The following is a 22,193-nucleotide window of genomic DNA, read 5'->3' on the forward strand; positions in this document are numbered from 1 at the left end:
TGGCTGAACGTAAGGCGGGGGGCTCATGAAAGTAAATGCTATGAGACATCCTAAAACGTGAGCAAATATTCTTTTCTACACAAACTTTTTTTAAATGTACCTTCCGTATAATTTTTACTCAATCAGTAACCTGAAGAATCACGAAAATAATGGCGTTGGATGCATAGCAGTACCTCAAGTACATCCCGACATATTGCAAAGCGAAGTTGACGCTTGAAATAAAAGAAAAGCGCTGCAATTGCGCATCCCGAGATGGAAGCGTGAACCATACATTGCCTGTGATCGCGATGTGATTGACGTACTACGATACGACAAACGCTGTACTCATTGTTATTTATTGAAAACAATGCACATGTTCAGCCACACACAATGAAAAATACGAAAAGGGTTTACTCGTTCGTGCTTTATCGATCTTTATTACAGCATTAGGATGGACATAACGGTAACGAAATACCGAATATCACCTGCCGGAGTAAACGTAATTAATAACTGACCAAGGATCTAACAGAGGGTAAATGCTAGATGGAGTTGTACATCAATTACATAATGGTACATGATTGTTACAGGACACGTCATAGAACATTTTTGACGATCACGTAAGAATTGAGCTTTTGCAGATAGTGAAACGATTATATAAATGTACAATAGCACCCACAAAACAAACATACGTCTCCTTAGAACCACACACTCTCTACCCTCGAAAGTCATTATTCCATATCTGTTGCTATTCAAGAGATATTTGCGCTGAAGTTTTTACTTGGGTCACCCTGTATAATCGATGTATGAAGACATTATTCATAGATTACATTTCCTACACGATATGGAATGGGCACTATTCAGGGATATGACAGGAACGATCATTCGACGCAAAAGAGTCTAGTAAACATGGCGATTTCTACTTTAAGATCTACGAGCACTTGTTCATCTTCGGTACTGTGAAACACATATCCTGTAGTGGACAAGTACCCACAGTTCTTAATGTATGACCGAGCGAGGTGGCGCAGTGGTTAGCACACTGGGTTCGCATTCGGGAGGGCGACGGTTCAAACCCGCGTTCGGTCATCCTGATTTAGGTTTTCGGTGATTTACCTAATTCACTCCAGGAAAATGCCGGGATGGTTCCTTTGAAAGGGGACGGCCGACTTCCTTCCCCGTCCTTCCCTAATCCGATGAGACCGATGACCTCGCTGTTTCGTCTCTTCATCCAAACACTCCAAAACTCTTAATGTATGCATTTTACGGCACTGACTTACTAGACTTTTTTTTTCTTATTTTGTCTCATACTAACTCCTCCCAAAATATAGCAAGGACAGAGCTTACTGTAGAAGAGATTTATTTCACAGTTCGAAGACGAAGAAGTTCCCAGTGCACATAGCTCTTGAGGTATGCACTTCAGAGCCACATTTACAAGACTTCTTTGCTTCGAATGGTTGTTTCTGTCATATCCATGAATACTGAACACTCCTCCTGGTATACCCTATATATCGATCTTGTGTTGCCATCTCTACTTATGTAAGCTCTTAGTGCTCAATTTTGCCTTGTCCTCCTCGCACAAGTTCAGAGATTATAGCCAGTGGAACCCGCACAAGAGTTTCCGCCAGAACGCGCAGCATCCGTGTACAGATGGGAGACAGGGTTAGTGATCCTGCCCCAGGTGGCAGGACGCGGCGGGCAGTAAAGATAGCCGGGACAGAGTGTGGGGAACAGGAGGAAGAGCCGGCCGGCTGTACGCGCGCTCTCACTGTGCGGGCCCCGGACTGCGCCGCGGAAGCCGCTGTTCGGTATCGGGTGGAGCGCCAGCCGGCAACAGGAAGCAGATAGGCGGCCGGTCGCTACGCACAGCTTTTCTTTGTCTGGGCCACGCACAAAGGACGCCGACACCACGCGGGCGGCCTGGCTGGTAGTTTGAAACAAAATCACCTGCCGCAGAGGACTGTGCGTCCTGGGAATACGGCAAGCCCGTTTCGCTGATGCTACAACATCTCCACCTAAACTCTGCAGCGGTGTGTGGTGGACGGTACTTCTGACGCCACTACCAATTCTCTCGTACAACGTTCCACTCGGAAGAACGACTGTTAGTAAATCTGCAGGTCATCTCCTATTTCTATAATAACCTCTTCACGATCACACGGAACTACCTTTTCAAGTGTGTGAAACTTTATGGGACTTAACTGCTAAGGTCATCAGTCCCTAAGCTTACACACTACTTAACCTAAATTATCCTAAGGACACACACACCCATCCCCGAGGGAGGACTCGAACCTCCGCCGGGACTAGCCGCACAGTCCATGACTGCAGCGCCTAAGACCGCTCGGATAATCCCGCGCGGCTACCTTTTCAAGTCTCTAACATCTATAACTTATATATGCAGACTGAAGTGACGAATGATAATTTGTACCAATGCACGGATTCGAATCGCAGATGGTCTAACCCCTACGTCACACTGCCACAGTGGCTCTGCACACCTGGCAATATCCTAACAGGCCTCCCTCCTCAGTCAAAATTCCCATTATTCACACCTCAGCTCACTTGATATTCCTCAGAGTCTGCAATGCTGCTCGTGTTTAGGAGCAATACCAAGCAGGCTGAGGCATGAATGGGAATTTGGATTGAGGAGGGCGGCAAGCTAGCATACTCCATGCAGTTGTGCAAAGCAACTGTGCCAGAGTAGCGTAGTGGTTAAAGTGTCGGCCTTGGTACAAATGTTCATTTTTCGCTTCAGTCTACTTATAACCACCAAGGTCATTTCACGAAATGTGACCCGTCAGGGTAGCCGAGAGCGCTAATGCGCTGCTTCCTGGACTCGAATAGGCGCGCCGGCCCCGGATCGAATCCGTCCGCCTGATTAACGGCGAGGGCCGATATGACAGCCAGTCTGGATGTAGTTTTTAGGCGGTTTTCCACATCCCTTTAGGTGAACACCGGGCTGGTCCCCAGGTTCCGCCACAGTTACACAACTCACATCCATTTGAAAACGTGCGCACTATTTCATGACTTACACTAGACGCAGACAGCTGGGGTACATTAATTCCGTCCCGGGGGGTTCGGGGTGGCGGCAGGAAGGGCATCCGGCCACCCTCTGCCATTAACACTGCACATCTGTCTTACCAAAGCCGACTCCGCGTTGGAGCGGGACACAGGCCCGAGAAAGAAAGGAGGAAAAATCATTTCACGAAATGTCTGCATGTGGAAGCAATACTTGCCTCATTCTTCTTGAGACATAAGAGTTCAGAACGTCAAGAGTAAATTTATCCTAGGCCTACAACACTCTGCTGTCCACGTGACACTGGGGACAAACTCGAGACGGATCTTCTCCGCCACTTCTATTAATGCTGCATCGTAAGGGATCGAAACTGACAAGTAACAGGAAGAATAGCCAAACTGACAATTTTGACGAAACAGAACCTCCACGAATGTTAGTGTAGCTAGAAATGATCGCGTTTATTTACTAAAAGTGGAGGAGGCTTGATAAATCTCCCCTAATGTTTCACGAACGTAAATCTTAAGGTCATTGAAACCAATAATATTTGACTTTCCCCAGGACTAACTATACATTACGTCCACACAAGCAATCGATTCTCGTAAAACTGTAATATGATGTGTATTCTCGCATCAGGCAAAATAAAAAACGTTTCCCCCTAACATATTTATTCATTAAACACACTGGGTGAGTCGTGGTTTGCTTACGTAATGTCAGACAATGCACAAGTGCTCAACACACAATAATCCACAGGAGCACTGGTACAAAAACGAAGGAACATGCAAATAAAAAAAGGGTGTTAGAAAAAAACACAAAGCATAAGCAATTAAAATCAAATGAAAAATGAAGAGTGAATAACTTTAGCCTCACTGATTATAATAGCTGTTACCTGCAATGATGAGAACTGAGTCAGAAGAAAGGAAATTTATTCCAGCAAAGAAATTACATTTGTAAAACCAATTTATATACTGAACAAAAGTGATTTTAGTCTTTATTTTGAAAACTACTGAAAAAATACAGTTCAACGTTAAGTGCAACTTCAATTATTCGAAAGACAGCGACCATGAAAATGTAACAATAACTTTCACGCCCATGGCGAATATAGCACGAATGCACGATATTTGTAGAATTATTGTAATGGGTGCATTTACGTTCAACAACGAAAGTGAGGCACGGTTCCTTCAACTAACGCGTGACGTATCCCGACATCATATTTTTGTTACTTGTCTCTAACCACAGTCAAATTTACTGTTCTCCATTCTAACACAGCTTGGGACAGTTGACAGTACATCATAGCATTTTCCAGCATCACACAAAAGCCAGTATTTTACTCCATACTTCTCAGGTATACTCGGCATGTGCCGTATGAATGGGCGCCTGTACTTGCAAGTTAATGAACACTCCTGTTCTCGCCTGGCTTGTAGCAGGCAAAACAGTTGTCAGTAAACAAAAAATTTTCAAATGTGTGTGAATTTCTAAGGGACCGAACTGCTGTGGTCATAGGTCCCTAGACTTACAAACTACTTAAAGTAGCTTATACTAGAACAACACACACGCATCCAAGCCCGAGGGAGAACCCGAACCTCCGGCGGGATGGGCCGCGTAATAAGTGACATGATGCTCTAAACCGCGCGGCCACTTCGCGCGGCCAGTAAATAGAGTCCATATTTCTGAAGCTAGGCAAAATTTATTCGTTTCCTTATGTTGTCTTAATGACACAGAATCAATCGTAAGATGACTGCGCATTTCTGCAAGTCTGTTCCTTGACTGGCGCGCTTGAAGAAAGGAGATTCCCACCTATTGCTCCATAAATCTTAGTATGAAGTACCCCCAACGCCATATGCTTCCTAAGCGTAGATTAATCCAATGAAAGCACCTAGTTCTTCCAGGCTTATTATTACCAACTGTGCTGCGGGTCTTTTCTTCAGTGTACTTTTTTCGTCACTTTCAGGATCGGGTCGCTGCCATATAGCCGCAATGCAGAGAGTGGCGATTCGTCTACAACATGTCGTTTGGCTGTCCCGTCGGCCCTGTATCTGCTGCAACACGTACTGCGGCTTGCGCCAACTTGCTGTGTCGTCTGGCTCAATCCGTGTATACTTGATGCCATTGGAGCTCTCCACTTCCTCGCCGGCGCTTCCTCTTCCTCCTCCACTATGAGCTGCTGCACCAGACACAGCACCCAGTGTACCGCGATCATGTCCACCTCTCGCCGTTTCGTCAACTGGACCGACCGCCACGCTGTCGCCGTCTTGTGAGTCGTCCTCAATACTTGGATCATCGCAAATTGAATCATATGTCATAATTCCTTGTAACTGGTGAGAGGTAGGGAATGACACAAAAGACTGGCCATGACGCAATTTGACTTACGCATTTACATTTAATGATCAGTGATACTGCGTTTGAGTTTTGAACAAAGATTTATTTATCAGTGACTTGCCGATTCCATTAGGTGGCTGACCGATTTCTCCTCCTCAACGTCATCCTCATCGAAGCCCCGTCCTGCATTGCACACACGTTTGGCTCGTCTTTAAGAATGGCGATCACACCCTCGGGTAGAATCCTTAAATCCGACACCTAAAGATTAGAAGAAAGAAAGGCTTCCAGCGGACTGCGCTCTCATTGGTTCAGAAACTTATGTAGAAAGGTTCATGCTTAATTTATACAAGGGGTAGGTCATGTCAGATGGATCAGATTCTGCATGCTGTTAATTTGATGCTCCTGAATCACTCGAGTGGAATAAAATAGTCGTCCTGCTCCGCATTCGTCTCGCTACGGGATTCACCACTCGACTGCGTCGGTGATACCTTCTCCGGATATTAGACAATCTCGGCCTCCGTAAGATCACGTTGTCTTACCATTGTAGCTCCAATGACGCGAACTCGAGAAAATAAACTACACGATCACGTCACAGGGGTCACGACTACCTCAGCCCGCTCAGCTCGACCACAGACAAAGATATACTGACTGGAAACTTCCACATGGACAAGTCGCTTGACGTCTGCTGACATGTAAGACAGCTATTAACAGTGTAGAAGGGGTGCGGGTGGGGGAGGGAGGGTGGGGTGCTCCCTTACTTTCCGTATGTTACCCTGTGGCTTCCTGGTGTCACTTTTTAGGTCCAAAGAATATGGAAAACGACGTCTGTGGCTGCGACCATAACGACAGCACAGCAACGCAGTTAACTATCCTGCAGAGGCAGCCGTGACCTCCCTCTAGCTAGTGGGCGCCTCTCTCCTTCACCAGTCGCTCTCTCGTCACTCAGGGCAGGCTGCCTTATCCTGTGGTCGACCAGCGGACCCCATACTACACTACTGGCCATTAAAATTGCTACACCAAGAAGAAATGCAGATGATAAACGGGTATTCAATGGACAAATATATTATACTAGAACTGACATGTGATTAAATTTTCACGCAATTTGGGTGCATAGATCCTGAGAAATCAGTACCCAGAACAACCACTTCTGGCCGTAATAACGGCCTTGATACGCCTGGGCATTGAATCAAACAGAGCTTGAATGGCGTGCACAGGTACAGCTGCCCATGCAGCTTCAACACGATACCACAGTTCATCAAGAGTAGTGACTGGCGTATTGTGACGAGCCAGTTGCTCGGCCACCATTGACCAGACGTTTTCAGTTGGTGAAAGACCTGGAGAATGTGCTGGCCAGGGCAGCAGTCGAACATTTTCTGTATCCACAAAGGCCCCTACAGGACCATGCGGTCGTGCATTATCCTGCTGAAATGTAGGGTTTCGCAGGGATCGAATGAAGAGTAGAGCCACGGGTCGTAACACATCTGAAATGTAACGTCCACTGTTCAAAGTGCCGTCAATGCGAACAAGAGGTGACCGAGACGTGTGACCAATGACACCCCATACCATCACGCCGGGAGATACGCCAGTATGGCGATGACGAATACATGCTTCCAATATGTGTTCACCACGATGTCGCCAAACAAGGATGCGACCATCATGATGCTGTAAACAGAACCTGGATTCATCCGAAAAAATGACATTTTGCATTCGTGCACCCAGGTTCGTCGTTGAGTACACCATCGCAGGCGTTCCTGTCTCTGATGCAGCGTCAATGTTAGCCGCAGCCACGGTCTCCGAGCTGATAGTCCATGCTGCTGCAAACGTCGTCGAACTGTTCGTGCAGATGGTTGTTGTCTTGCAAACGTCCCCATCTTGACTCAGGGATCGAGATGTGGCCGCACGATCCGTTACAGCCATGGAGATAAGATGCCTCTCATCTCGACTGCTAGCGATACGAGGCCGTTGGGATCCAGCACGGCGATCCGTATTACCCTCCTGAACACACCGATTCCATATTCTGCTATCAGTCATTGGATCTTGACCAACGCGAGCAGCAATGTCGCGATACGATAAACCGCAATCTCGATACACGAGGCATCACAACAACGTTTCACCAGGCAACGCCGGTCAACTGCTGTTTGTATATGAGAAATCGGTTGGAAACTTTCCTCATGTCAGCACGTTGTAGGTGTCGCCACCGGCGCCAACTCTTGTGTGAATGCTCTGAAAAGCTAATCATTTGCATATCACAGGACCTTCTTCTTATCGGTTAAGTTTCGTGTCTGTAGCACGTCATCTTCGTGGTGTAGCAATTTTAATGGCCAGTAGAGTACATTCCACGATGTCGCTCCGGGTGTCACAGGCTTGTGGCGCAGGCTGTGATACTGAGACGAGAATATTTTAGTTCACGAATGACTGAGTACTTATACGCCCCAGCCTATGTTCGTTTAGGTCATAAGACCTATAGTCTAAACACTTCCATGGTGGCAAGTCAGGAACGATTTACGTCATTCCTCTTGTCTATTGCAGCATCGGCTGTTGGTATACCACACCCAGATGGCTCTGATTCATAATGTCTGTCGGCAGTGTTCCGCTTCACAGCGCATAACACTCTTGCCTCCCTACCTGTTAAATTTCACAGTCTGCGGTGGGCACTAAACTGTCTGTGCTGTCTACAATCAAAACAGTGCACATACAGTGTTCACGCAGCTCAGCAGTCAGCACATCACAGTTTTCAAGCTTAATGTGTCGAGTAGCAGTTCTTACGAATACGTAATTAGCACATAATTAGTTCTTTGTCAGCGATACACAGAACGTATTTTCTTATCACCGTCCAGCTATATTTTTGTCGGCCATGGACACAGTAGACACTAGTACTGACGTGGTACGACAATCATCCTGTTGTTCTCGCCTCCAACTCTTTGTTGATATTTTTTCACTGTCAACCCATAGATATGTTTCTACAGCGCTCAACCGATGTACCTTGACGTTACACTCTCAGAACTTCCATGTACGTAGATTTGCAGCTTCACACAAAGCTACAGCTTCATATTATTCTTCTCATGGAAAAGGAATTTAAACAACATGATAAAACATGCACCATGAGAAAAAATGAAAATAGTGCATACATTCGTGACGACTATATGATGTAAACAGAAACGCAGTTGTGCAAGGAAATAAATGTACAGTTGGCTTCCTGAAATAACTCTTTCATTATATCATGAAAATAAAGCACAAAAAAGGGAAAAGAAAGTACAGAAAAAAATACAATCTGTATCATTCTGTAGAGTTCTCTTCACATTAGCAATCCGGAAGAGTAGACAGAACAAGTTTTTATAAGCCACTTCCATCGTAGATGAATTACACTTACCCTGGATTGTTACAATAAAGATTTGAAGAATAAATCACCGAAATTTCATGGTACTGGAAGGGTCGTGTACTCCAGTTAAAGACTTGCACTTGTCTGTGATCCTGTAGTGTCCAGGGACTGATCAAAGTAGCTCGAGCTGATCCCACACGCTAGTATTACTCTAGTATTACTCCGTAGTTGATGTAAGAGTTCTATGCCCACCTCTTTGCTCGTCTTTGGTTTTGCAGCCTGGTAGGTAGCTTGGGTTTTTGGTGTGGCGACTGCTGAGAGACACGCTGGTATCTGGGAAGATGTCTGACTCGCGCCCGTCGTGTTTACTTCGTGTGCTGCGTGCCAAGGTGAAACATCCCCTTTGAACAATTATTACTGACTGTGTTTAAACTGACACACAATATTTTGTTAGCGCAACGCAATCTGACTTTCAATAATCCCTACAAAAGAATGGGCCCTGACTAACAGTAAACTATACCTTTCACAAATCACTTACCTCACAAAAATCTTCGCTACTCAAGCTACTGCAATACAGCGAGCGCCACTACTGCCAGCTAAATAAAAGATTCAAACCACTGAAGGCACTAACTACTGATAGGGATATTTAGCAAATGAAAGATATTAATAGAGAACAAACAATGTATTTACCTTGATATCATCATATATAAATATAGCAGTTCATGAAAAATTACAAAACTCCGCCATCTCTCTCCCCACATCCACCACTGCTGGCGGCTCACCTCCAACTGCGCAACGCTACGCGCTGTTCACATCCAGCTGCCTGACACTACAATGGCGAGTATTACAATGCAAAGCAGCCACAGACTGCACACAGCACAGCCAGTGATTTTCATACAGAGGTGGTGTTACCAATAAAAAAACCTAAACAGCCTACTTATAAAGGGAGGTGTTTGTTAGGATGGTGTCTGCCACGGACTTTACAAGGGTGATACTCTGCTTGAGTGTGCTCTAGCGACAGTTTACCTCATACTTAGTTTTTATACCCCATCTAATTTTTCGTCATTGCTACAGGTTTTGGAAGTTAATTTAAAGTTGATACTGTTTCACTGGTTGAACCTCTTTCACTGTTTAATGCACGATGAGCCAAAATATTACTAATTCGGAAAAGAAGAACAGACTTCGCAACTGGCCTATACTGCACTCAACACAATACGCTCCGGTACAGGAGAAAGGATAATGTTTGAAGACTTCACGCTTCCTAAACCTGCTGTTCGATATGTTTGGTATGAAAGATGCCGAGGCTCTGTTGGCTGACATCAGTTTGTTTTCAGTCCTCTCCGATACGTATCCATGATATGGAATCTTATAAATAGATACTTTTCTTCATTTCACAAAATGGGCTTATACAGTTACGGCTGCCCCATACGAAGAACGCATCGAGCAGTAAAGAAACTTCTATTGTTCCGAGGTGATCGGTTTCAACAGTCTTATACTGCCATCATCTGAACTTACGGAACTTGTTATAAAAGGCGCCCCACTGCGGAACATGTGTACTTTACAAAAATTACTAATCTAATGAATTTGCGTGGCTATTCTCGTGTTTGCTAAACTATAACGACTTGGTAGCACTCTTGTTCATCATGTGCGGCCGATGTTAAAATGCTGAATATGTCTGTGAACAGAGCACAACAGCAGGTTTAATAGCCTTCTCTCCAGTAGTCAGAAAACATCGGCGTGCACATTTATATTAAAATATCGTACTGAGAGTCCACTTCGTTTATACATTCATAAGAGGGCAGATACGTATCCATTTACTATCAAACTATTGCATTTACATTCAACATTACACTGATTAAGGCAAACATTGGTCAATCTTGAATTTGACAAACTGGCTGTTGGCTTTTGTCTCAGTTTCTTCGGCCGACGTTCGTCTGATGATTTCCCTGACGATTTACCAGCACCAATGGCTAGCATTGTCAAAGTTTACCCTCCATTGCTCGTGGTGGGCTGGCCTCGGGCTGGCGAAAAGTCAGGAAAATCATGAGACGAATGTCGTCCGAAGAACCCGAGACAGATGCCAACAGGCAATTTGTCAGTAGGTGACGACAAAAGTATTACCAGTTTTTTAATCTTACATTTTCCCATATTCGAATATAAATAACTATCCAACATTACTTTTTCCGCCATACGGTGACTGTGTAACAATAATAAGATAATTAAACAAAATGACAACTAAGGAAATGCAAATAGGGATGGAAAAGAAAGTTAGGTGTTCCATTGCTGCTTTACGAACTGTGGGCTGGATACTTAACGAGGGATAGTGACGTCAGAAATGAAATTCTTCATGTTGTGACTTAGCAAGACAGCCAAGTCACAATGAGAGGAAGCCGAAAGGCACGCGTTAAGCTCACGCAGGCTGGCGCGAGGTCTGGAACAGTTAAGGGAATTAATAGTAGCAAATAAAGTACGTAGTTGATACAATACTTAACTTTAATCTACAACTGTAGAACATCTCTCTTGACTGTACAGGCATTAATATAAATATGAAATGAATACGGCGCCTTGTTAGGACGTAGCAAATGACGTAGCTGAAGGCTATGCTAACTATCGTCTCGGCAAATGAGAGCGTATTGGTCAGTGAACCATTCCTAGCAATGTCGGCTGTACAACTGGGGCGAGTGCTAGTACGTCTCTCTAGACCTGTCGTGTGGAGGCGCTCGGTCTGCTATCACTGACAGTGGCGACACGCGGGTCCGACGTATACTAATGGACCGCGGCCGATTTAAAGGCTACCGCCTAGCAAGTGTGGTGTCTGGCGGTGACACCACACTTCATATCAGTTAAAAGATGCAAACTAAAAGGTAAATCAAGAAACGAAAACATTAAGAATGAGCTTAAAATTTTTGCAATAACAGAAATAAATCTGCACATATAAACGGAAATGGAAGGAACATCAAAACAGAATGCAACAAGACACATAGTGCTTCAGTATATGGCCAAAGGGGTAAGGGACGTCGAGCCTAGGGAACGATGGAGCTAACAAGCAGAATCTCAGCTTGGCATCTGTTTCGCTATAACAAGTCTTACGTGGCCGTTCCAACTTAGGCCTCACCAGATCGTTACTTCCAAGTATTTTACGGTTCTTCCTTTTTATAGATAATTATCACTCACAGAGTAATCGTACAGCAGTGAGTCTTCCCGCCTGTTCCGGTGTAATGCGTCACATCTTTTTACAGTATGGGTTAACTGCCAGTCCCTGCGCCAGTTATCAGTACTCTGTAGGTCTTCCTGCAAGAAATTTTTGATTTGTCGCTACTTAGTAACACGCAGCAGAATCACCTTTGGGCTTTACCGATAACGCTGTAATTCCGTCACTGACGGCAAATCACTTGCAAGAGCAATTGAATAGAATGGATAGCGTCTGGAATAGAAGTTGTAAGCTGAATATCAAGTAAAATAAAACAATGTACCATAAGAACAGAAGGAGTCCAGTTCGGGAATGATGTAGTACAGACATAGAACTCAGTTTAACAATTTTTTCATTTAATATGAATAGGATAAAAATACACTTTCACGAAAACAAAATATTTCTCTAGTATGTAAAGATCCCTAACTAGGGCTGCACACAGTCCATACAAAAATGTCTTTCTACATTTACATCTACTTGGATACTCAGCAAATCATACTTACGTATCTGGCAGAGGGTTCATCGAACCACCATATCAATAATTCTCCTTTGTTCCAGTCCCGAAAAGCTCCCGGAAAAAACGAACAACCAAATTTTTTCCACGTGAGTTCTGATTTCCCTTATTTAAATCTGACGATCGTTTTTCTCCATGTAGGTCGCCGTCAACAAAATATTTTAAAATCCGGAGGAGAAAGTTAGTGATTGAAATTTCGTAAAAAGATCCCGCCGCAACGAGAAACGCCTCTGTTCTAATGATTTCCCCCCAAATCCTGTTACATGTCAGTGACACTCTCTCCCCGATTTCTCGATTATACAAAACGTGCAGCGCCTCTTTCACCTTTCCCGATGTACTCCGTTAATACTATCTGGTAAGGATCCCACACCGTGCAGCAGTGTTCTAAAAGAGGGCGGACAAGCATAATGTAGACAATCTTTTTAGTAGATCTATTGCATTTTCTAACTATTCCGCCAGCAAAATGCAGTCTTTGGTTCACCTTCCTCAGAATATTTTCTGTGTTCTTTCCAACTTGACTTGTTCATAATTGCCATTTCTAGGTATTTAGTTGAATTTACGGTCTTTGGGTTTGACTGATTTATCGTGTAACTGAAGTTTAACGAATTCGTTTAGCACTCATGTGGCTGACCTCACACTTTTTATTACTTATAGTCAGTTGCCAATTTTCGCACCATTCAGATATCTTTTATAAACCGTTTTGCATTTTCTTATGATCTTACTAGACTTTAGTAGACGATAAACGACAGCACCTTCTGCAAACAACCTAAAAAGGCAGCTCAGATTGTGTCCTAAATCATTTATATATATAAGGAACAGCAGAGGTACTATAACACCACCTTGGGGAACGAAATGTGATCTCTCTGACAGGTAATCACGCATCCAGTCACATAACTGAGACGATATTCCATAAGCACGTGGTTTCACTACAAACCGATTGTGTGGTATAGTATGGAAAGCCTTCTGGAAATCTAGAATGGTCGAGCAGCTCTAGGCGCTTTAGTCCGGAACCACGCGGCTGCTACGGACGCAGGTTCGAATTCTGCCTCGGGCATGGATGTGTGTGATGTCCTTAGATCATTTAGGTTTAAGTAGTTCTAAGTCTAGGGAACTGATGACCTCAGATGTTACGTCCCATAGTGCTTAGAGCCATTTGAAATCTAGAAATACGGAATCAATTTGAAATCCGTTTCAATACCACTCAGAACTTTGTGTGAGTAATGAGCTAGTTGTGTATCACAAGAACGATGTTCTAGCTAAAACGGTGTTGGCTGTTTCCTTCAAGGTAATTCATAATGTTAAAACACAATATATGTTCCAAAATCCCGTAGCAGATCGATTTTAATGATTGGGCCACTAATTTAGTGGATTACTCCTATTGACTTTCTTCAATATTGATGTGACCTGTGCAACTTTCCAGTCTTTGTGTACGGACTTTTCGTCGAGTGAGCGGTTGTACGTGATTGTTAAGCATGGGACTATCGCATCATCATACTCTGGAAGGAACCTAATTGGTATACACTCTGGATCGGAGGACTTGCTTTTATTAATTGATTTAAGTTGCTTCAGTATTCCGAGGAATTTACTTGTGAGTTACTCATGTTGGCATCTGTTCTTGATTCGAATTCTGGAATATTTACTTAGTCTTCTTTGGTGAAGGAATTTCGGAAGGCTGTGTTTAGTAACTGTGCTTTAGCAGCACTGTCATCAATAGTATTTCCATAGCTATCGAGCGGAGAAGGCATTGGTCCACAGCTCGTGGTCGTGCGGTAGCGTTCCCGCGCCCGGGATCCCGGGTTCGATTCCCGGCGGGGTTAGAGATTTTATCTGCCTCGTGATGATTGGGTGTTGTGTGATGTCCTTAGGTTAGGTAGGTTTAAGTAGTTCTAAGTTCTAGGGGAATGATGACCATAGTGCTCAGAGCCATTTGAACTTTTTTTTTTGGTAAGGCATTGATTGTGTCTTGCCGCTAACATACTTTATATACAGCCTGAATCTCTTTGGATTTTCTGCCAGGTTTCGAGATAAAGTTTCGTTGTGGAAACTCGCATTGAAGTCCGCGCTAAATTTCGAGCTTCGGTAAAATATCTCCAATCTGGGGGACTTCGGTTTCGTTTAAATTTGGCATACTTGTTTCGTTGTTTTTGCAACACTGTTCTGACCCATTTTGTATACGAAGGGTGATCAGCTCTTTCGTTTGTCAATTTATTTGGTATCAATCTCTCAACTGCTGTCGACACTGTTTCTTTGAATTCAAGCCACATCTGGTCTGGACTTACATAATTATTTTGGATGAAGATTGTCTCTCAGGAAGGCGTCAAACGAATTTTTATCTACTTTTTTGAATAGATATGTTTTTCATTTCTGTCCGGATGATACACACAACTTGCTACTGTCGGAATATATTAAATGTGTATCTATGTTCCGTACCGTACCGGTCACGCTGTCGGGTATAGCAAAATTTTGATGAGTTCAGAAAACATGGCGACGGATGAGAGCATATCACTGATAGAGTACATTGCTTAGGCACGCTTGTGCCCAACTCTCTTTACTCTGCCATTACTGAATCAAGCGACAGCCGAGGTACAGTCGGGTTTCGTTGTCGTTCACTAGGGTTCTCTACAGACCTCACTTGTCTCTTCTGTGATCTCTGTTGGCTCGAAACATTCTAGGTGCTTACGCTGAAAAACGAATTAAGTAACATAGTTAAAACCGGAGAATTTCCGGCCCATGTACACTGAAGAGTCGAAAATACTGGTATACCTGCCTAATATCGTGTAGGGCCCCCGCGAGCACGCAGAAGTGCCGCATTACGACGTGGCATCTACTCGACTAATGTCTGAAGTAGTGCTAGAGAGAATTCAGAACATGAATCCTGCAGGGGTGTCCGTAAATCCGTAAGAGTACGAGGGGGTAGAGATCTCTTCTCAACAGCACGTTGCAAGGCATCCCAGATATGCTCAATAATGTTCATATATGGGTAGTTTGATGGGCAGCTGAAGTGTTTAAACTCAGAATGGACGGGAATGGATGCAGGTGATCAAACAGACTCGTATCAAGGGTCCCATATCACTCCAACTGCACACACCGCACACCATTGCAGAGCCTCCACCAGCTTGAACAGTCCCCTGCTGACATGCAGGGTCCATGGATTCATGAGGCCGTTTCCATACCCGTATTGTACTGAATTGTATTGTATGGAACTGGGGACCTAGAGATGATGGAGAGGCTTCGTCCCCACCGCAGCCCTCAGTGGTTCACTACCACAAAACAGGCTACAGCAGTCCACTCACCCCATCGCCGTCCCACACCGAACCCAGGGTTATTGTGCGGTTTTGCCCCCAGGTGACGCCCCCCCCCCCCCCCCCCGGGGACGTCTCACACCTGACGAGTATAACCCCAATGTTAGCGGAGTGAGTATGGTCTACGCGTACGTGGAGGCAGTGTTGGCGCAGCAATCGCCGACATAGTGCAACTGAGGCGGATAAGGGGAGCCAGCCCGCATTCGCCGAGGCAGATAGAAAACCGCCTTAAAAACTATCCACAGGCTGGCCGGCACAACGGACCTCGACACTAATCCACCGGAAAGCAGTGCGTTAGACCGCACGGCTATCCGGGTGGGCCCTCCATACCGGTATATCTCCATAAGCTCGGTACAATTTGAAACGACACTCGTCCGACCAGGCAATATGTTTCCAGTCATCAACGGTCCAATGTCGGTGTTGACGGGCCCAGGCAAGGCGTAAAGCTTTGTGTCGTGGAGTCATCAAGGGTACACGAGTGGGCCTTCGGCTCCGAAAACCCATATCGATGATGTTTCGATGAATGTTTCGCTCGCTGACAGTAGTTTATGGCTAAGCAATGAAATCTGCAGCAGTCTGCCGAAGGGTTTGCACTTCTGTCACGCTGAACGATTCTCTTCAGTCGTCGTCGGTCCTATTCTTGCACGATCCTTCTCCGGCCGCAAAGATGTCGGAGATTTGGTGTTTCAGCGGATTCCTTATACTCATGGTACACACGGGAAAATCCGCACTTCATCGCTACCTCGGAGATGCTGTGTCCCACCGCTCGGTGGCCGACTATAACACCACGTTCAAACTCACTTAAATCTTGTTAACCCATCATTGTAGCAGCAGTAACCAATCTAACAACTGCGCCAGACACTTGTTGTCTTATATAGGCGTTACGGATCGCAGTGCCGTATTCAGCCTGTTTACAAATCTCTGTATTTAAATACACCTATACCAGTTCCTTTGGCTCTTCAGTGGAGAGCGGTACCATCACTCTTTCTGTCAAAGAGCTATCTACGAATGGGATAGAGAGGGGTGGAGGAGGTGAAACTCGTGTACTGTGAACCCTCCACCTCTCACCGTATAGTGGCTTGCAGGGTACATACGCGGTAGCTGTAGAATAATAATAACAATTGTATAAATAAGCGAAGATAAGATCGCATGATGTCCGGTAGCTGTCCCACGGTAAACACTACGTGCCGCGGCTCCGGCAGGAGGTCCGCCGACTGCGGAAAGGCCAGGAAGCGTCGAGGTCGGCGGTAATGGCCGCTCTGACGCCACATCCCGCTCATTACGGAGCGGAGATCCGCCCGTATCAGCAATCTGGTGCAGCCTTGGCGGTAATTCTCGGCGTTTAACACCGGCTGCCCCGCGCTCGCACAAAAGGCATTTCCAATGCAAATTACTCCTCTCCATGTCTTCATTCGCCTCTGCGATTCTCTTTCGAGAATCGCTTGAATAAAACGGTTGCTTTCTTTCTCTTACTGGGAACCGTGGTGTTCGTGTCCTTTTATCGTAAAACTGCCCCAGTCCCCGTACTTGAGGTCTTCACAGAGGGGCCAAATGTCATGGGAAGTCAGTATGACATGGATCTGTTGTCGGCTGCGGAAGCCAATGAGGTTCATCTTTCTCGGCAGAGCATTAGCAGAAATGGGTACTTGGCACCCCAAAATCAGTGCAGCATTGATCTGACCAGCAGTAGAGAGTCGGTTCTCCCGTATGGTTCTGTGGAGACGAAGTAACGTCCGTTTCGTGACACACCAAACTCACCACGGGCCGAGCCATCTACATGAGTGTCCGCATCTCGTGGTCGTGCGGTAGCGTTCTCGTTTCCCACGCCCGGGTTCCTGGGTTCGATTCCCGGCGGGGTCAGGGATTTTCTCTGCCTCGTGATGGCTGGGTGTTATGTGCTGTCCTTAGGTTAGTTAGGTTTAAGTACACACCTGGAAATGGAAAAAAGAACACATTGACACCGGTGTGTCAGACCCACCATACTTGCTCCGGACACTGCGAGAGGGCTGTACAAGCAATGATCACACGCACGGCACAGCGGACACACCAGGAACCGCGGTGTTGGCCGTCGAATGGCGCTAGCTGCGCAGCATTTGTGCACCGCCGCCGTCAGTGTCAGCCAGTTTGCCGTGGCATACGGAGCTCCATCGCAGTCTTTAACACTGGTAGCATGCCGCGACAGCGTGGACGTGAACCGTATGTGCAGTTGACGGACTTTGAGCGAGGGCGTATAGTGGGCATGCGGGAGGCCGGGTGGACGTACCGCCGAATTGCTCAACACGTGGGGCGTGAGGTCTCCACAGTACATCGATGTTGTCGCCAGTGGTCGGCGGAAGGTGCACGTGCCCGTCGACCTGGGACCGGACCGCAGCGACGCACGGATGCACGCCAAGACCGTAGGATCCTACGCAGTGCCGTAGGGGACTGCACCGCCACTTCCCAGCAAATTAGGGACACTGTTGCTCCTGGGGTATCGGCGAGGACCATTCGCAACCGTCTCCATGAAGCTGGGCTACGGTCCCGCACACCGTTAGGCCGTCTTCCGCTCACGCCCCAACATCGTGCAGCCCGCCTCCAGTGGTGTCGCGACAGGCGTGAATGGAGGGACGAATGGAGACGTGTCGTCTTCAGCGATGAGAGTCGCTTCTGCCTTGGTGCCAATGATGGTCGTATGCGTGTTTGGCGCCGTGCAGGTGAGCGCCACAATCAGGACTGCATACGACCGAGGCACACAGGGCCAACACCCGGCATCATGGTGTGGGGAGCGATCTCCTACACTGGCCGTACACCACTGGTGATCGTCGAGGGGACACTGAATAGTGCACGGTACATCCAAACCGTCATCGAACCCATCGTTCTACCATTCCTAGACCGGCAAGGGAACTTGCTGTTCCAAAAGGACAATGCACGTCCGCATGTATCCCGTGCCACCCAACGTGCTCTAGAAGGTGTACGTCAACTACCCTGGCCAGCAAGATCTCCGGATCTGTCCCCCATTGAGCATGTTTGGGACTGGATGAAGCGTCGTCTCACGCGGTCTGCACGTCCAGCACGAACGCTGGTCCAACTGAGGCGCCAGGTGGAAATGGCATGGCAAGCCGTTCCACAGGACTACATCCAGCATCTCTACGATCGTCTCCATGGGAGAATAGCAGCCTGCATTGCTGCGAAAGGTGGATATACACTGTACTAGTGCCGACATTGTGCATGCTCTGTTACCTGTGTCTATGTGCCTGTGGTTCTGTCAGTGTGATCATGTGATGTATCTGACCCCAGGAATGTGTCAATAAAGTTTCCCCTTCCTGGGACAATGAATTCACGGTGTTCTTATTTCAATTTCCAGGAGTGTAGTTCTGAGTGTAAGTCCCATAGTGCTCGGAGCCATTTGAACCAATCTACATGAGTGGTATCCAGGTCTCAGCCACAACTAGGTGCATCTCAGCTTCGTTAGGCAGAAGCGTAGGGGCAGCACTATTTATCCTTCAGTATTTGTTTGTGGTGTAAAGGAAGTTCAAATTTCCAGTGGCCGTTGCTCAAGAAAAGCTAGTCCAGCGATCTATCGTGACTGATCCTTTAAACCGACGGGAATCAAAATTCTTTTTCAAACAGAAGATCGAGATTTCTCTATATCTATTACGCAATCGTATAATCGGCGGGTACCGCAGGTTCACTACAGAATGGCATCACAAAAGCTCGCACAAAAATGTTAAAGGTTTCGTTTACGATCAAAGAGCAAACAATTACAGCGATCAGCAGAAGATTTGCACAGAATTCTTCGTTTCGTACATGAAGAAGCACTTTCTACTTAATTTTCTGGTAAGGAGAATATGATGTAATTGGCGGTACGAATAGTACATTTTCTGGTTAGTTCGTTGGTTTCCAGAGAAACGGCCCAAACTACAGGGTCATCAGTCCCTTACATTTTCTGAAGTCACATGCATTTTTACACCTTCAGTTGCAACCGTGTTAGATGTGACCGAACGAAGAGTATCGAGACGTTGTGCAGTATACTAGTGCCAAGTACTGTGTTTAAGTCGAGGGACATGCCTTGGATGATTTTACGATCTAAGAACCATTACTGTTGAATTTCTGAAGGAAAAAGAAAAGGAGGAATCAATATTAGATAATACGGAATAGATTTCAGATCACGCACTTTTAGTGGACTGAACAGCAGACTTGGAAGCCATCAATAAGCCGTTACAAGGTGAGAAGCATCTTATTTCTGCTTTGATGAAGAATGTAGGTGCATTTAAAAAGAAAACCGCACTGTGGAATGGACAACTTCTGTCAAAGAACGCCGACCATCTCTCAAAGGTCTCTGGTGCTAAAGAAAATGCGAATTACGAAAAATTCATTGTGGCGTTGAAGGGATTAGAGGAAGAATTTTCTAAACGTTTTCGAGATCGCTTTCCGTTGCAGTTGAACGAGCCCCTGGGCGCGTGCAGATGGAACTGACTGATCTACAGTGAAATTTCAGTTGCAAAGAAAAATTCGTTTGCATTAAAACTGTAAAATAGTTTTAGGAAATTTTCCGTGCGACTAGTTTCCACTAGTCCATAATGAGCCTGAAAAACGCGATATCAATGTTTCGATCTGCATATATATATGTGTGTGTGTGTGTGTGTGTGTGTGTGTGTGAAACACTTACTGATAATGAAACCAAACAAGCCACAATTACGTGCCAACATTAGTGACGAACTAATGCGAAACTCTTTGCGTCTGTTCGTGTGCCATTAGTTTTTGCCTGATACAAATTTTATCATATCTCCAGCGAACCAAAAAATTAAACAAGAGTAAAAACTGTTTTTGTTTGGGATCGGTGTTGTTGAGAAATATGAAACCAAGCCAAATACCAGCCGTTCAATGCTCCTTGAGCGACTTCACTGCCATCTAATGCCACGTGTTCGCAGTTGGCCCATCTTCCCGATCACACACTGTGGCGTGGTAGTGGGGCAAGCGGGCACCCAGGTGAGAGAGACGCGCATACGATCAACCTTGATTATGAATATGTCATCTATAAAGTTAATTTTTTATATTATTATCGTTAATGAAATTTATAAAAAACACTGTAGCAGACATGCAGAGTACCCATATGGCACGTCATTTAAAGGCACCCGACACTGTCAATGAGGTTAACAAGTGACCTTTATTATCAAAAAAATTATTAAGTAGTTTTAAACAACTTATTGAATAATATGCACAAATGTGCCTATACTAAGTTTTAGCCACACAAACACACTTCATTAAAACTCGTATGACAATTCAAATCCATGATCCCATTGATTTCTATGTTTATATAACTATAATGCGATATTACACTGATGATCCAAAACATAAAGACCACCTGTTTAATATTTTGTTTGTCCGTCTTTGGAACGGTAATCCATCTCTTGCGTATCAGGGACCCGACAGTTTGTTGGTAGGTTTGCGGAGACATGTGGTATTAGTTGTCTATACATAGATCATATAATTCGCGTCCGAGACACCAACGTGAGTTCACTATAATGCTCCTCTAACCACTATAGCACGATTCTGGCTCCGAAACATGGACAATTACACTACTGAAAGATGACATTGGCATTCGGGACACATCAAGTATGAAGGAACGCAGGTGGTTCGCAGTTGCCAGCGTGTCTTCGATTGCTAGCACAGGCCCCAAGCAAGCGCGGGAGAATGTCTCCCACAGCATAACACTACTCCCACCAGCCTGCGTCCGTGGCGCGCTGCACGTTCACCTCGGTGACGGTGTTTGTGGAGACGACCATCGACCTTGTGTAGCAAAAATTTGATTCACCCGAAGAGACGACATGGTTCCATTGATCGACAGTTGAATCCCGATGGTCCCCTGCCCACTGCAGTCGTAATTGACGATGTCGTTCGGTCAACATGCGAACAGTAGTGGTAATCTGTTGCGGAGCCCCATGCTCAACAATATACGATGAACGGTGGGCTCCAAAACACTTGTGCGCGCACCACCATTGTGCTCTTTCGGCAGAGATGCCACAGATCCCTATCTATTCTAGTTTACAGAGCAGACAAGCTCCTGAACACCACTTTCTGTGAAGAATCGTGCAGGACGTCCAACCATTTAGCGCCTAGCGATCGTTTCATCGCCCTACTTCTATCCGTAGGAGCTCACGACAGTAGCACGTGAACACTCGACCAGCTTCGCTGTCTTCGAGATATTCGTTCATAGGCTCTGCGTAATAATTATCTGTAATAGTTATCTGCCCTTTTTTAGAGTAGCTTATCTCAATGGATTTCCCCATTTGCAACCCATAACTTCGCCAGGGCAGTTCCCCGTCCGTGTTTGTTCCGCTTACATACTTTTGTCACCGTGTTACGTGCCTACAACGCCACCAGCCGGCATCCAACATCGCAGCGGGCAGTAGTCATAATGTTTTGCCTTACCAGTGTATATTGTATTTAATGCTGAAGTACTGACTGCGTCAAGCTGCATCGAATATTTTTTTTATGGCTGGTTGCAGTGCCGGATGGCGCGAATGAGTCTCTTAAAGTTGTTATTACAAGGTTTGAATTCAAACGTTTGCTTATGCGATCGTAAAGTG

The sequence above is a fragment of the Schistocerca serialis genome, chromosome 2 (genome assembly GCF_023864345.2).
Source record: "Schistocerca serialis cubense isolate TAMUIC-IGC-003099 chromosome 2, iqSchSeri2.2, whole genome shotgun sequence".
NCBI lineage: Eukaryota > Metazoa > Arthropoda > Insecta > Orthoptera > Acrididae > Schistocerca > Schistocerca serialis.